Source organism: Felis catus (genome assembly GCF_018350175.1).
Source record: "Felis catus isolate Fca126 chromosome D2 unlocalized genomic scaffold, F.catus_Fca126_mat1.0 chrD2_random_Un_scaffold_79, whole genome shotgun sequence".
In the NCBI taxonomy this organism is placed as follows: domain Eukaryota; kingdom Metazoa; phylum Chordata; class Mammalia; order Carnivora; family Felidae; genus Felis; species Felis catus.
The window spans coordinates 13,312-25,973 of NW_025408511.1; the positions used below are offsets into that span (position 1 = coordinate 13,312).

General features: G+C 51.4%; 1 long non-coding RNA gene across 1 annotated transcript; it reads left to right on the forward strand.

The window, feature by feature from the left end:
* Positions 1-6,991: 6,991 nt before the first annotated feature.
* On the forward strand, positions 6,992-11,094 carry LOC123383611. The gene is made up of 2 exons (XR_006593515.1): positions 6,992-8,962; positions 9,472-11,094. It is a non-coding gene; the product is annotated as an uncharacterized LOC123383611 (long non-coding RNA).
* The last annotated feature ends 1,568 nt before the right edge of the window (positions 11,095-12,662 follow it).

Here is a 12,662-nt window from a genome sequence, read left to right on the forward strand (position 1 = left end):
CATGTATTGTAATTATCATTGTTTACTTTTTTGTTAAGAAACCCTGACAGAGAAAAGGATTTTACCATGTTTGTAAAATCACCGTGACGTAGCCTGCATTATCCTTTACGAATGTCCTTTAGCTCTACAACCATGGTTTTGATATAACTCAGAGAGGACAGGTTACAAATAACTTCAGAGTTATGCATTTTTGAGTCTCATTTTTTTATCTTTATTTTTGATTTTGAGTGAGACAAAGACAGAGCATTTCAGGGAGGGCAGAGATATTGAGAGAGAGAGAATCCCTAGGAGGTTCTGCACTGACATTAGACAGCCCGATGCAGTGCTCAAACCCAGGAACCGTGAGATCATGACCTGAGCCGAAACCAGGAGTCAGACACACGATAGACTGAGCCACCTAGATTTCTGACAAGCTGGTCCAATCTGGAAGAGCTGGAAGCCAAACTTGCCTACAGGTGGAGGGAGGCACGGAGAGAGGGGCTGTGAGCCCATGGCAGCACCCCACCAAATTCATCTGTAAGGGCAGTCTCCCCACTATACCAGGTGTAGACACCTGAGCATTTCCGTCAGCTGTCTGGGTACCATCACTGCACCGGCTGGTAACTCATGAGATATCGCTGAGCGCCTGCACGGTGCCAGGCCAGGCACGAGGTAAGGAGGACAGGTCCCAGCCCCAGAGAGCCTCCACGGAAATACAGTAATGTCCAGGGTGAGTGAAGGACCACAGGCAGAAGACACGGGGGAAAGGCAGCTGCAGACAGGCTGGCGGGAAGGAGGGCTCCTCAGGGAAGCTTCGGGGCCTAGTAAGGCCAGAGCCCAAGGTGTTGAGAGGACAACAGAAGCAGAGAAGCCAGCAGTGACAGCTTTGTTGTTACTGCCATCAAGCTTCTCCTTGACAGATTCATTGTTTGCCCCAATGTGTCATTTTGCCAACCCAGAGCTAGAGACCCAGACAGACCATGAATTTCTCTCCGTTCCAAATCCCTACAACCCCATGGGCACAGGCTTTGTTTCAGGAAGGAAAGGCCTCTACCTGTTTCTCTCACTGTCCGAAGCACACGGGGGTGACGGGTTGTCTGTACTGCAGAAGGCAACCAGGCAACTTTGTAGAATCCAAAGATGAGTCCACTCCCCACTCTGCCTGTCTAGATATCTCCGGGAATGACAGTCACACCAGGAAACGTCCCTGTCTGTTTCCTGTAGCTCACTCTTGGTCCAACCCCAGCGTAGGCAAATTCCAGACCTGGTGTGCGGTGCCCCTAGGACCCCCCAAATATCTGCTCTGTGTGAACACAGTTCAGCGTGGCTCACTGTGACCCAGGGGTGCAGTTCTGCACTTGGCTCAACACTGAACCCGATCTGAGCAGCATCTGGAATTACAAGGGACAGGTTAGAATTATAGACCAGAAATTCCGTATCAGCTGATGGCTTCCCGTCTATGCAGAGCAGAGGCAGACATCTGTTGGGTCAGAATAAGAGACACTGTTCAAACTGGGAAATTCACCTCTACAGGGAGGTCTGCAGAATGTACACAGGTACCGCCCTGGAGAAACGTGTAACACACCACCCCCCCTACACCGTAGTCTCTTGCATGGGGCGTGGAACAGAGCGGCCGAGCTCCGGGTGTCTCAGGACAGAGGATGCAAAGTGCCACCAAAGGCTGACGTGTGCAGTCAACCATGCTGAACCCTATAGCTGGATGGCAGAGGAAGGTCGCCCACTGTCCTCAGAGAGTGCTCTCTCCCGGACTCACGGGAAGTGACTCTACACAGAGGGCCATGTTGGACTGTTCTGTCAAGGTCGTCAATGCCTGAAGGACAGCAAAGCACCTGCTGGCTGAAGCATCGCCTGCGCACTGAAGGACAGCCCCAGATCTGGTTCTGGCACCAGCTGGCTGAAGGCTCGCCTGTGCCGGGAAGGAGAGTCTCTGATCAGGTTCTGGTCTGCAGACTGGCTCAGATGAGGCTGGTGGTGAACTGGGGGCAGCAGTGACACCAACACCCACACTCAAGATGCTTCTGGGCTTCTGTCCTCCACCCAGAGCCCCCCCACCGCCCCCCAGTAAGGCCTTCTGCCACATTGCCCACACCCCGGCACACATGAGAATCCTAAAAGAGCTTCTAAAACGCAGGAACACCTCATGAGAAAGGTCAGTCAACAGAGGAGGATCTCACCTTCACCGCCTGGACTCAAAGCTCTTCTGCAAGAAGTCTGAGCCCCTGCTTCGCCAACTCTGTGCCCACAGTGAACCGGCACATTCTGCGAACACCGACCTTGTCCATCCGGTCCTGCCAAATGCCAAACTTCCTGCCATAACCATGAGAGGCTTTTGTTCCTCTTTCAAGCTCTTTTCCTTGAGGGTCTGGTGTTCTTAAAAATCATTCTCTCTCAACTTGTGTATGCTTGAAGGGAAGGAAGGGAAGGGAAGGGAAGGGAAGGGAAGGGACAGAACTGGGAATGGTGGGAGGGCGTCGGTGCCTTCTAAGATGACACGTGAGGTCACGTGGTGGGATCTCTACACCACTAGGCCCCATTCCTCCACACCCCCAGTCCCTGCCTTTGCCAGTCTCCCCTTAGTCTGCCAGGCCCATCTTGTCAGTAGAGCTCAGAGTCAAGTTTACAGGGAAAACAGAAACTAATGTGCTCGGGGCCAGTGAGTCATCCCAAATCCAAGAGTAGCTGACCTAAAATGGGAATTTTCTATATTCATATGGAGAAAAGGTTCTCTTTCATCAGGGAGTGGGATTAGGAGAAGCACTTTTGCAAGCCTCAGCTCATAGCAGAGGTGGAAACCAAGTCAACAATCCCACATCGCAGAGACTCTGAGGACGCTAGTCAAAGACAGTGAGGCAAAACGTTTAGACAGCATCTCTTTACTTGAAGTACTACTGCTTTCACATATTCTTACACCTTCGAAGGTGACACAAGACACTATCAGAATTTATCATCTAAAGCCCCTTTCTACATTTAACACCGGGAATAGTGAAGCAGATCACAAGCTGTGGTCAAAATATGGCAGGTCAAGAAACGTTTAGAGCTGTCACAATCAGGGGACCACAAAATGGCACAAAGGCCACCCCACAGGGCTGTCCAGGGGTCACCACGTCCACACATCTGGATGGCAATCCCAGAGTATAGCGAAAAAGCAAACCAGCCTTGGCCACTGCCCAGTGTCCTTGGGAATGGAGACGGGGGTAGAACCGGCTCCAACACCTGGAACGGCCACAGGGTGCCCACAACTGTCCCAGGGGTTCTCCCAACATCCAGCATGTTTCAAAGCCACGGGAACAGAAACGACGATGAGAGCAATGGTGACTTCACCGGCTCGGGAGTCGATTCCCAGGGCCTCGACATCCTCACGTGGCTTCTGTGGAAGCTGTGGGCTCAGCAAGTCAGGGAGGAACGTACACTGTGTCTAAAACACCCACACTACAGACTTCACCTCTTTTGGGGATGATTTCCTGGCTCTGCCTCAGCCAAGAACAGCTTTATTTTCCTGAAAGATATTGGGGCCAAGGATGTCAAGCACCGCAAGTGACCCAAACAGATCCGAGGGATGGTCCCTCACAGTAGGGATGGGAAGGTCCAATCGGAAGCCGGTGCATCCTAAAGAAAAGTCTGAGCAGAGTTTCAAGGTTCCTTTTACCTACACTTCCTGACTAGGAAACACCACCGGGAGAGGTGGCAGCATAAGGTGCAGGGATTCAGGTGCAGGGCCCGCTCCCCCATGGGACAATGCCTCGGCTCTCCTATTTGGGGCTTTTCATGAGAATATGGGACTTAGAAAGCAGCTCCCCCGTATACCCCACGCGCAGTGACAAAGCAGGAAAATTAGAGTCGTGGAGGGGAGTTTAAGGTCGAAAGTATTCAAAGACATGGTGTGTGGCAGGAACGCCCACTTGCAGAGAGCGTAAGTGACCGAGTCCCTTGATGAAATCTCCGCTCTTGAAAACAAGATGCTAGAATCATCAATACAGGAACTGTTAGTGATGGGAGATTCTAAGCCACCACATACCTATGAAACACATGTATAGAAGCATGGAGTCACGTGTTGTGGGAACATCAGCTCCCAAGACCGATCAAGTCATGCCCGTGTGGGTTCACAGGAAAGCTGTGTCCCCCCTGGTCTGTGTCTCTGCCCTTCAAAAGACCAATTTCACACCAGCATGAAGATAGTCTCTTCCTTGATGTGCTCATGGTGCCCAGAAACTTTCACGGTCTTGGCCCCCATCTCTGCTCTTTGCCACTTACATCATTCAGAAAAGTGTAGTCAATGAGGAGTGAAGCCCACACAGGGGACTGTAAGAAACACAGAGAACCCAAATGAAAACAAGAGGAAAATCACCTTTGGGGAAAGGGAGACCGAAGGACACTGGTGACTCATACCACAAAATAGGGTCAGTCTCCCATGGGTCTCATCAGCACCCCCTCATCCTGGGGAATGGACATGGTGTGGCCTTCCTAAGATTCCACATGTGAAAGAGCAGGGCCCGGGGTCAGGGACGCCTGGGAGAACGGCTCTCAGAGGCCACCCAACAAGCTCTCTGGCCACAGTGTGACAGCTCTCAGCTTGGGGGGGCTGGGCAGCCGGGCCACCAAATGCCCACCCACAGCCCCGTGCAGGAATGACTACATCAGACACAAAAGAAACATCATGTAGGACTTCTAACACTGCTCTCAAAGGGCATCTTAGACCATCAGAAACATTCCGGCTTCAATTCAATTGAGAAAATGTTCTGGAAAACAAAAAGTCACCCATGCATTTAAGTCATCCATTAAGAATACACCCTTCCAGGGGCACCTGGGGGCCTCAGTCTGTGAAGCGTCTGACTTTGGCTGAGGTCATTATATTGCCGCTCGTGAGTCCCAGCCCCACACTGGGTCTGTGCTGTCAGTGCAGAACCCACTTTGGATCCTCTGTCTCCCTCGCTCCCTGCCCCTCCCCCGTTGCGGCGCTCTCTCTCTCTCTCTCTCTCTCTCTCTCTCTCTCTCATTAATAAGCATCAATAAAGAAAAGAAAGCAAGAAAGCAAGCAAGTAAGAAAGAAAACATGCCTTCACTAAGTCATGACAACAGTGTTGTCCAAACATGAAGGAGCCCAACAACGTGAGCGATTCCTAGGTTCCGTGGACTTTCTCACTTCAAAGAAACAACAGGAATCATTTCGATTTCAAGTACTTCCTGGAAGGGTAATAGTGACATCCCTAACTCAGGCTCTGACAATTGTGTCCATTTTTTCAAGTGATTTCTTGGAGGGCTGCTTCACACCTCGCGGGGGAAATATCTGGCTGGTACAATGTGGACTTTTCTCCTACTGGGAATCTCAGAGGATGTGCTGTCCCCTCCACCTCCAGCACATCAGTGCTAGAAGGGTCCATCTGGCACCGAGACCAAGGGCAGCAGACTCACACCTGAACAGGACAAGACTTTTCCCACCCGCAGATGTAAACTCGAACTTTTACAGGTTTCAAGAGAAAACTATGTATGAGACCCGACTCGTTTTCCACACGAGTACTAGTAAAATTTCACCTGGGCCAGGAAGCAAATGAAACACCGTTTTAAGTCGATCAAGGGGAAGCTCCACCCATGTGTCTGGACTGGGGACACCCAGTGGGTGCTTTTTGGGTTGCCACACTGGGGTGCTCCTGTGGCTTGAATTCAGCCAGAGCAAAAGCCTGTGTGGACCCACCCCCTCCAGCTCTACTGGGCCTCAAGTCCAAATCCGGGATGGCGGCGAGGGGCAAATCAGGGCACAGCTCTCAAGTGCCCAGATGCGACCCCTGTCACTGTGCCCTGAAAGGGCAACAGTTTGCTAGCAGGTAAGGCAGGATCCACACTGTCCCTTCAAGGCCACCTCAAATCTCGCTCCCCTCTCCTAGGTATCCTAAGCCTGGCATGAATTTCCCAGATGCAATCTACTGTGGACGCAGTTTTAAACATCAGACTCAAATCTCAGTCCCGGGAGGGGAAACCAGGCAGTGTCTCGCCGGGGCGCCCATTCACAAACGAAACAACGGCAGAACGAAAGTTGTGTGATTTGTACACAGTCTCTGCCTCTCCAGCCAAGTGTGCCCCATGGCCCCGAGCTGGAAAGAGGCCACCCAACTGCATGCACGACTTCAGCTGCCTGCAGTTCGGATCAGGGGAAACTGTCACACGAAAGGACAGGGTCTCTGGGGAGGGCCGGTGAGGCTAAATCTCCCGGAAGGTGAAGGTGAAAGAGGGCTTTGCCTGTTGTTCTAGACTCATCAGGAAAACTCGGCAAGGCCACACCATTCCTGGTCCTTCTGGAAGCCAGCTTCATCAGAGGGCAGGGTGAGCACCTGTGCCTGATTCCTCACATCCTGCCTGGCAGCCATGCCCACGGTCCATATGCTCCTGCTCCCCAGCTCCTGAGTTCTCTTTGAAAACCACAGGCAACACTGGAAACTGAGCCGGATTTTTTAAATGTTATTCATTTATATTGAATGATTGATTGCTTGACTGATTGATTTACAGGTAATCTCTACACCTAACGTGGGGCTCAATCTCACGACCCTGTGACCCCGAGATCAAGAGTCACATGCTGTTCCAACAAAGCCAGCCAGGCGACCTCTTGACATTACCTTATAAACAACAAAATATCCTCCCAGAAAAAATTTCTATCCTGATCTGATATCAGCACACCCAAAGAAAAAAATCCCCTCCCCATCCCCATCCTTGCCCAGGGACTCACCGCTGTGGTCCGAGGGGAAGGAATACCATGGTGAGAAGGCACAGACTTTTCTTTTTTGTTTTAATTTCATGTTTTTTTTTTATAATTACCTCCAAATTGGTTAGCCTATAGTGCAAAAATGATTTCACTAGATTCTTTAGTGTCCCTTACCCATTTAGCCCATCCACCCTCTCACAAACCATCCAGTAACCCTCATTTTGTTCTCCTTATTTATGAGTCTCTTCTGTTTTGTCCCCCTCCCTATTTTTATATTATTTTTATTACCCTTCCCATATGTTCATCCCTTGTCTCTTAAAGTCTTCATATGAGTGAGGTCATGATTTTTGTGTTTCTCTGACTAATTTCACTTACCATAATATCCTCCAGTTCCATGCATGTAACGGCAAATGGCAAGATTTCCTTTAATTTGATAAACACAGTCGTTTCTTCCTGGCGGGAGGTAAGAGGATGTTCACAGGTCTCTCTCTGAAACCTAGCCATCCATTGAGGAAATCCCAAGCGTCTGGAGGGATCCGTGTGTAACGCGATGAAGAATAAAAACGTAGGAGGACGTCTGCCGCCAGGGCAAGTCGTCAGGCGTGCAGACCTTTTCAGGACTCCAGGACATCCTCCCACACTTCACACGGCTTTGTGAAGAAATCCGAAGGAGGCAAGGAGGAAGTGCATTTGACTAACCAAATAGCTCAACGGTTTTTCAGACAAATTGAGAAAATACAGAAAATAAGTTTCCAAAGATTTATAGCTGCATAAAGTTTTCTCTTCGTGCCAACAGAAATCATTGCTGCAACCTGCCAGCATACATCTCCTCATGGCCTCCAGTCTTTGTTCCTTGTAAATGAGGACTTTGCTACAAGCGAAAAAATCTATTACTGTGAGTTAAACACATACACAAGCAAAATCACACATGCACACACACCCACGCACCCACCCACCCACACAAACACAAAAGGGCCACCTGAGTGACTAACCAGATTAAGCGTCCAACTTTCGACTCAGGTCATGATCTCGAGGTTTGTGGGTTCGAGCCCTGAGTCCACCTCTGGGCTGGAAGCTGGAAGCCTGAAGACTGCTTCTGATTCTGTGTCTCCCTCTCTCTCTGCTCCTCCCCTTCTCACATCTTAACTCCCTCTCTCAAAAATAAATAGATATGAAAATATATACATAACCCAAAGAAATCTCTGTGAAGGGACCGTGATGCAGCTGGGATACAAGCAGAGCACAGGGACCGCTGTCTGGATTAGAGCAGTGTGGCTCGGGGAGCAAGGCAGAAACCAGCTGCATTCCTCATGAACGGTCACTGCGACTGCAGAGAGACCAAGACACCAATTCATCAAGCCACCGACTCCCCACCGACTCCCACAAATGATACACCAACCTCGACAGGCACTGCATTGTTACGAATTACAGAGTAGAGAAATCAAGTCCTCTCTTCCCCTAGAAACCAGCCAGTGCCAAGCACGCACCGCTTACCTCTGTGAGCAACTCTGTCACACTCAAGAACCACAGGTCCCCCGAGCATCCCATCTACACATCCATCTGGTCAAGCATGTCACCGAGGCCGGCCCAGGCTCAAGGGGAGGCCTTAGACTCCACCTCTCAAAGGGAGTTGGAGACAAGCAACTACCTCCCATCGTGACTTTGATGTCATCATAGGCCACGTTTCAGCAGGTCTAAGACGTCACCGCTTGTAGGAAGCATCCTGATGTCACACGAATCAAAATGTGAAAGCAAGGTCAAGATGGAATCGTGACGTGTAGACTTGCACATTGATTTGTGATTGGAAACGTGTCTCCGCTGCCGGTGCAGCTCAAAGTTTGAACCCGGGCTACCTTACGTTCCAAAGTGAGGGCCAGGGAGCAGTCGTTCCAGGCTGAGACCATCTATCGCATGGAGGGGATCCCTAAACAACTACTAACGTTTTCTATTCTAGAAACTTCTGCACAAATGCCAAAGGAAGATGTACAGTAAACCCTCATGAATCCATCACCCATCTTCCACCAGTATCAACCCACATGGTCTCTTAATCATTGATGCTTACCCTGATATAACCCAGGGCGTAGAATTCCCAGAGAGTGGGTGAGTTCACGTGTAAATCCCGGGGCATACGGTGACACCGTTTGCCCTTTCTGTTGTCCTCCTTGCAATCCACGTGGCTGAGTGATACATATCGCTTTATTACCTAGATGCCACTGGGTAAATCTGAAGTGGATGTGCCAGGGCTCACACTGAGCACACGTGAGTTAGCAGGTAAGTAAGGGGACAAAACGGTTAGAACACTATCGCATGGGGTAGGGAGGGGTGTAAGAATTAGGGTGGGGCAGTGCAGCCGCAGTTTTCCTTGAAATAATGTGTGTGGTGGCACTTTGAGCAAAACATGAAAAACAGGGGCACCTCGATGGCTCACTTGGCTGTGTCCAACTTCGACTCAGGTCATAATCTCCCGATTCACGAGTTGAAGCCCTAGGTCGGGCTCTTTGTTGACAGCTCAGAGCATGGAGCCTTTTTCGGATTCTGTGTCTCCCTGACTCTCTTCCCCTCCCCCAGTTGCACTCTGTGTGTGTGTCTCTCAAAAATAACCATTAAAACTAAAAAAAACAAAAACTAGGGTCACTCAGCTGCCACTGTCAGGGGAGAATGCAACTCTTGATAGCTGGGTCGTGGGTCTGTGCAGAAGTTGCTTAACATCTTTAAAAATCAATCGAAATTAGCAGTACCTGGGTGGTTCAGACAACTAAGCACCTGACTCTTGATTTCAGCTCAGATCCCCTCAGCACCAGTGGAGAAAGGTTCTGTTCGCCTCCTCTAAGGACGGCTGGCCGGACGCACTGAAAACAATCCAAGCAAGTGGGGCGGCAGCCACCATTTGCGCAGGAGAGGCTGACCTACCCTCTAACTGCTGGATGTGCTCTGGTGTGTGTGCCCCGAAACCCTGTGGGCGGCCACCATGCCCATGGCTCACAGCGGACGGAGGCCTTGGAGGCGGCACAGTGGGACACAGGCCTCCCTGCGCCTGGCCCTCACCACAGCCCAGCCTGGCTGGCATCCTGGCGTCCAGACCTGATGCTGCTTCCTCTCACGTGTGGGCAGGGTGGTTTCCTCTTGCATCGCTGTCTCCCCCGCACGTCCTAGTGCCTTTCCAGACTGGTTCCTGTCTCAGGGGTCCCTGAAAGTGCCTTCTACCAAAGCAGAGAACACTCACCCTCACCAGGCACACGCACGCTCGTGGCTAGGAGAGGCCCAGCACACTCGAGTGAGATCAACCGGCAGTAATCCTGATACATGCCAGGGGTCCTCTTGACTAATTTCCATCTTCCACTTTCTGCCTGGACAGTCTAGGGCCTGTCGTGTGACCCAAGAGTCCTCTTCCCCGTGGGAGGGCTGGGCCCGTCCTCCCCACCCTGATGCCTCCGGGGTAGGACCGGGCAGAGCAGGCCTTCTCCAGAAACAGGTGGACTGGGGAGGTGGTCCCGTCTATGTCCAAATCTCTGGAACCTGTGCATGTGACTTTATTTGGAAAAGCAGTCTTTGTAAGTGCAGCTACGTGGAGGACCTGGAGACCACCCTGGACTCCCTGGGGAGGGGGCTGGGAAGTACACGGATGAATGTTCTTAAAAGAGGAGTCAGGTAAGATACAGCGAGAAGGGACAGGGCACGGGGGCCAGCAAGCACCGAAGCCGGGCAGGATGGAGCCTCCCTGCTCCCGCTGAAATCTGCCCACGCACCGGGTGGTGTGGACACAGCGCTGCCCTCAAGTCAGGACTGGGAAAGGTGCCGCAGGAAGACAAGGAGGAGAATCAGCAGAATCCACGCCACTTCTTCCCACCGAGGACTCAAGCGACAGGGGGGTAAGACAAAGCAGAACGTCAGAGATGTTGAGAAACACCATCAAGTGAAGCCACATCATCAGGAAGGAGGCAACAACTCTCTTGGGCGTGCGCCTGCTGCCCCTCTGCAGGGGCCATGGGGACAGACCCCTCCCGGTACCGCGGAGCACCCACCTGGGAGGTGGCAGGACTCGGCCAGCAAAAGGCGAGGAGGAAAGTGTGAAGTCACAATTACATTCAGAACACTCGACGTGACACACAAGAAAGGACATTAAGGGCAGCAGTGAGGAGGGTAGAGTGGCCTCAAGGAGGAGCGTGTAGCGGTAGCAGAGTCAAGGGTATTCGGTGGGACCTGCCGGGTCTGTGCAAAGGCCTGCAAGCCCCGGAACATTCAGTATGGGGCGAGCACAGCCAAGGATGGCTAACGCGTGTTCTCAGAGAGGCCACACCCCTCGGACATCTGCTCGGTGCTTGGTCTGTTTCTCAACTGACATTTCTTTTTTAAGCATAATTGGATTCACCAAATCAAGTTTTAATAAACCGTGTGCAACCTAATGTACCTGTGGGGAATTGGTCTGTTTCCAGAAACTCTCAGATGCCGAAGGCTTGCCCAGCTTTGGTGGGGAAAAAACAGAATCCTAGACGTAAAACGCAGGGAAGCACTTTGTTGTTCCAAACCTCACACTTAACACTAAGGACTAGGAAGTGCAGAAACTAAAGATCAGCCAGCAAAGGTTCTGAACAGGAAGACACAGAATGACCTAACTATGCCCTGACAGAAAGGAGAAGGGAAGTCTTACTCCACAGAAAGAAACTATGTATCCCTCACAGTAGTAAACGATGGGCCCTGGCGGGAGAGACAGTACAGGAAGAGGAAATCCCAGCGATTGTCAGCTGTGCCCTCCACACAAGGCCCACGGGTCAGGGCGTCCATCCCTTGACCCAATGGCCATAAGCTCTCTGTGGCGGGGAGGGAAGGAACCATCCCAGAGTCGCCTGAGCTATGAGGGATCTTGTGCCAGGGCCTCCTGAGGTGGCCTCGTGAGGGCTGCTTCGGAATCTGTGTCTTCTCCTGTCTCTGCCCCTCCCGTGCTCATGCTCTGTCTCTGTCTCTCAATAATAAACAAACATAAAAAATTTAAAGAAAAGCTACAAAAGGAGAATGAGGTCCACTCTTGAAACTTGTTCAAAAAAGAAATGTAAAACGTTGATTTCCGTAAGAACAGTAAGACCTTTATTAGAGTTGCACTACATAATTTCCAGGGTCTCGCGCCTTTCTCCTGGGTGCACACCCAGCACCCTGCCCCGCGGTGGGAGCCCAGTGCTTCCTGATTGGTCTTCTGAGTGTTGTGGTACCAGGGAGTTCAGGGTGGGTGTGGGGCAGGGGTGGGGGAAGGACGTGCCCAGGTCCCCCCCGCCCAGGCTTGCCGCGGCCCCAGCTCCCAGGTTCTGTGGGTCACTCCAGGCAAGCTGCCCAGGCCCCCAGGACTAGGCTCTGATAGAGCCCACGCACTGAGGACACCCACGATGCCTAGCTGTAGTAGGTGGAAGAGCACACTAATATTCAAGCAGATAAGCAGAAGTTAGGAGTCATCTTAGATCATTGAAGCCTGAGCGGGCCACAGCCTGGTTACATACGAAGTCGGCCATTCTCCACCATTGCTCACATTCCAGTCAAAGAGCCTCCCATGGAGCCGTCCCCGAGGGACTGGGGCAAGTCAGCGTGTCACGGACCGACGACCAGCTACATCTTCTTTGGCTGCATAAAGGCCAGAGAGGATGTGACCCAGAAGTCTGCAGGGAGAGTCTCTGCTGACCCAGCAGCTAAGTCACAAATGTCCTTTGGTCTACATTGTTTTCTCCAAGAAGGTGCCTTCCTAAAGTTTTGTCATCATCATTCAGAAATCAAGACTGATTGGAAATTAAAAAACAAAAGTGTATATTAAAGTTACCAGTCCTTTAAAATGACCTCGCTCTGCAATTTTGTTTACAGGTATTTACCCACATTCCTGACAGCCATCGGGCCCCCTGCCCAGAAGACACCCCAGGGGGTAAAGGGAGACAGGGCCACACTTGTGCCAGGACCCTGACCGGGCACAAGTCAGCAGAGTCCTGGGCTGCCT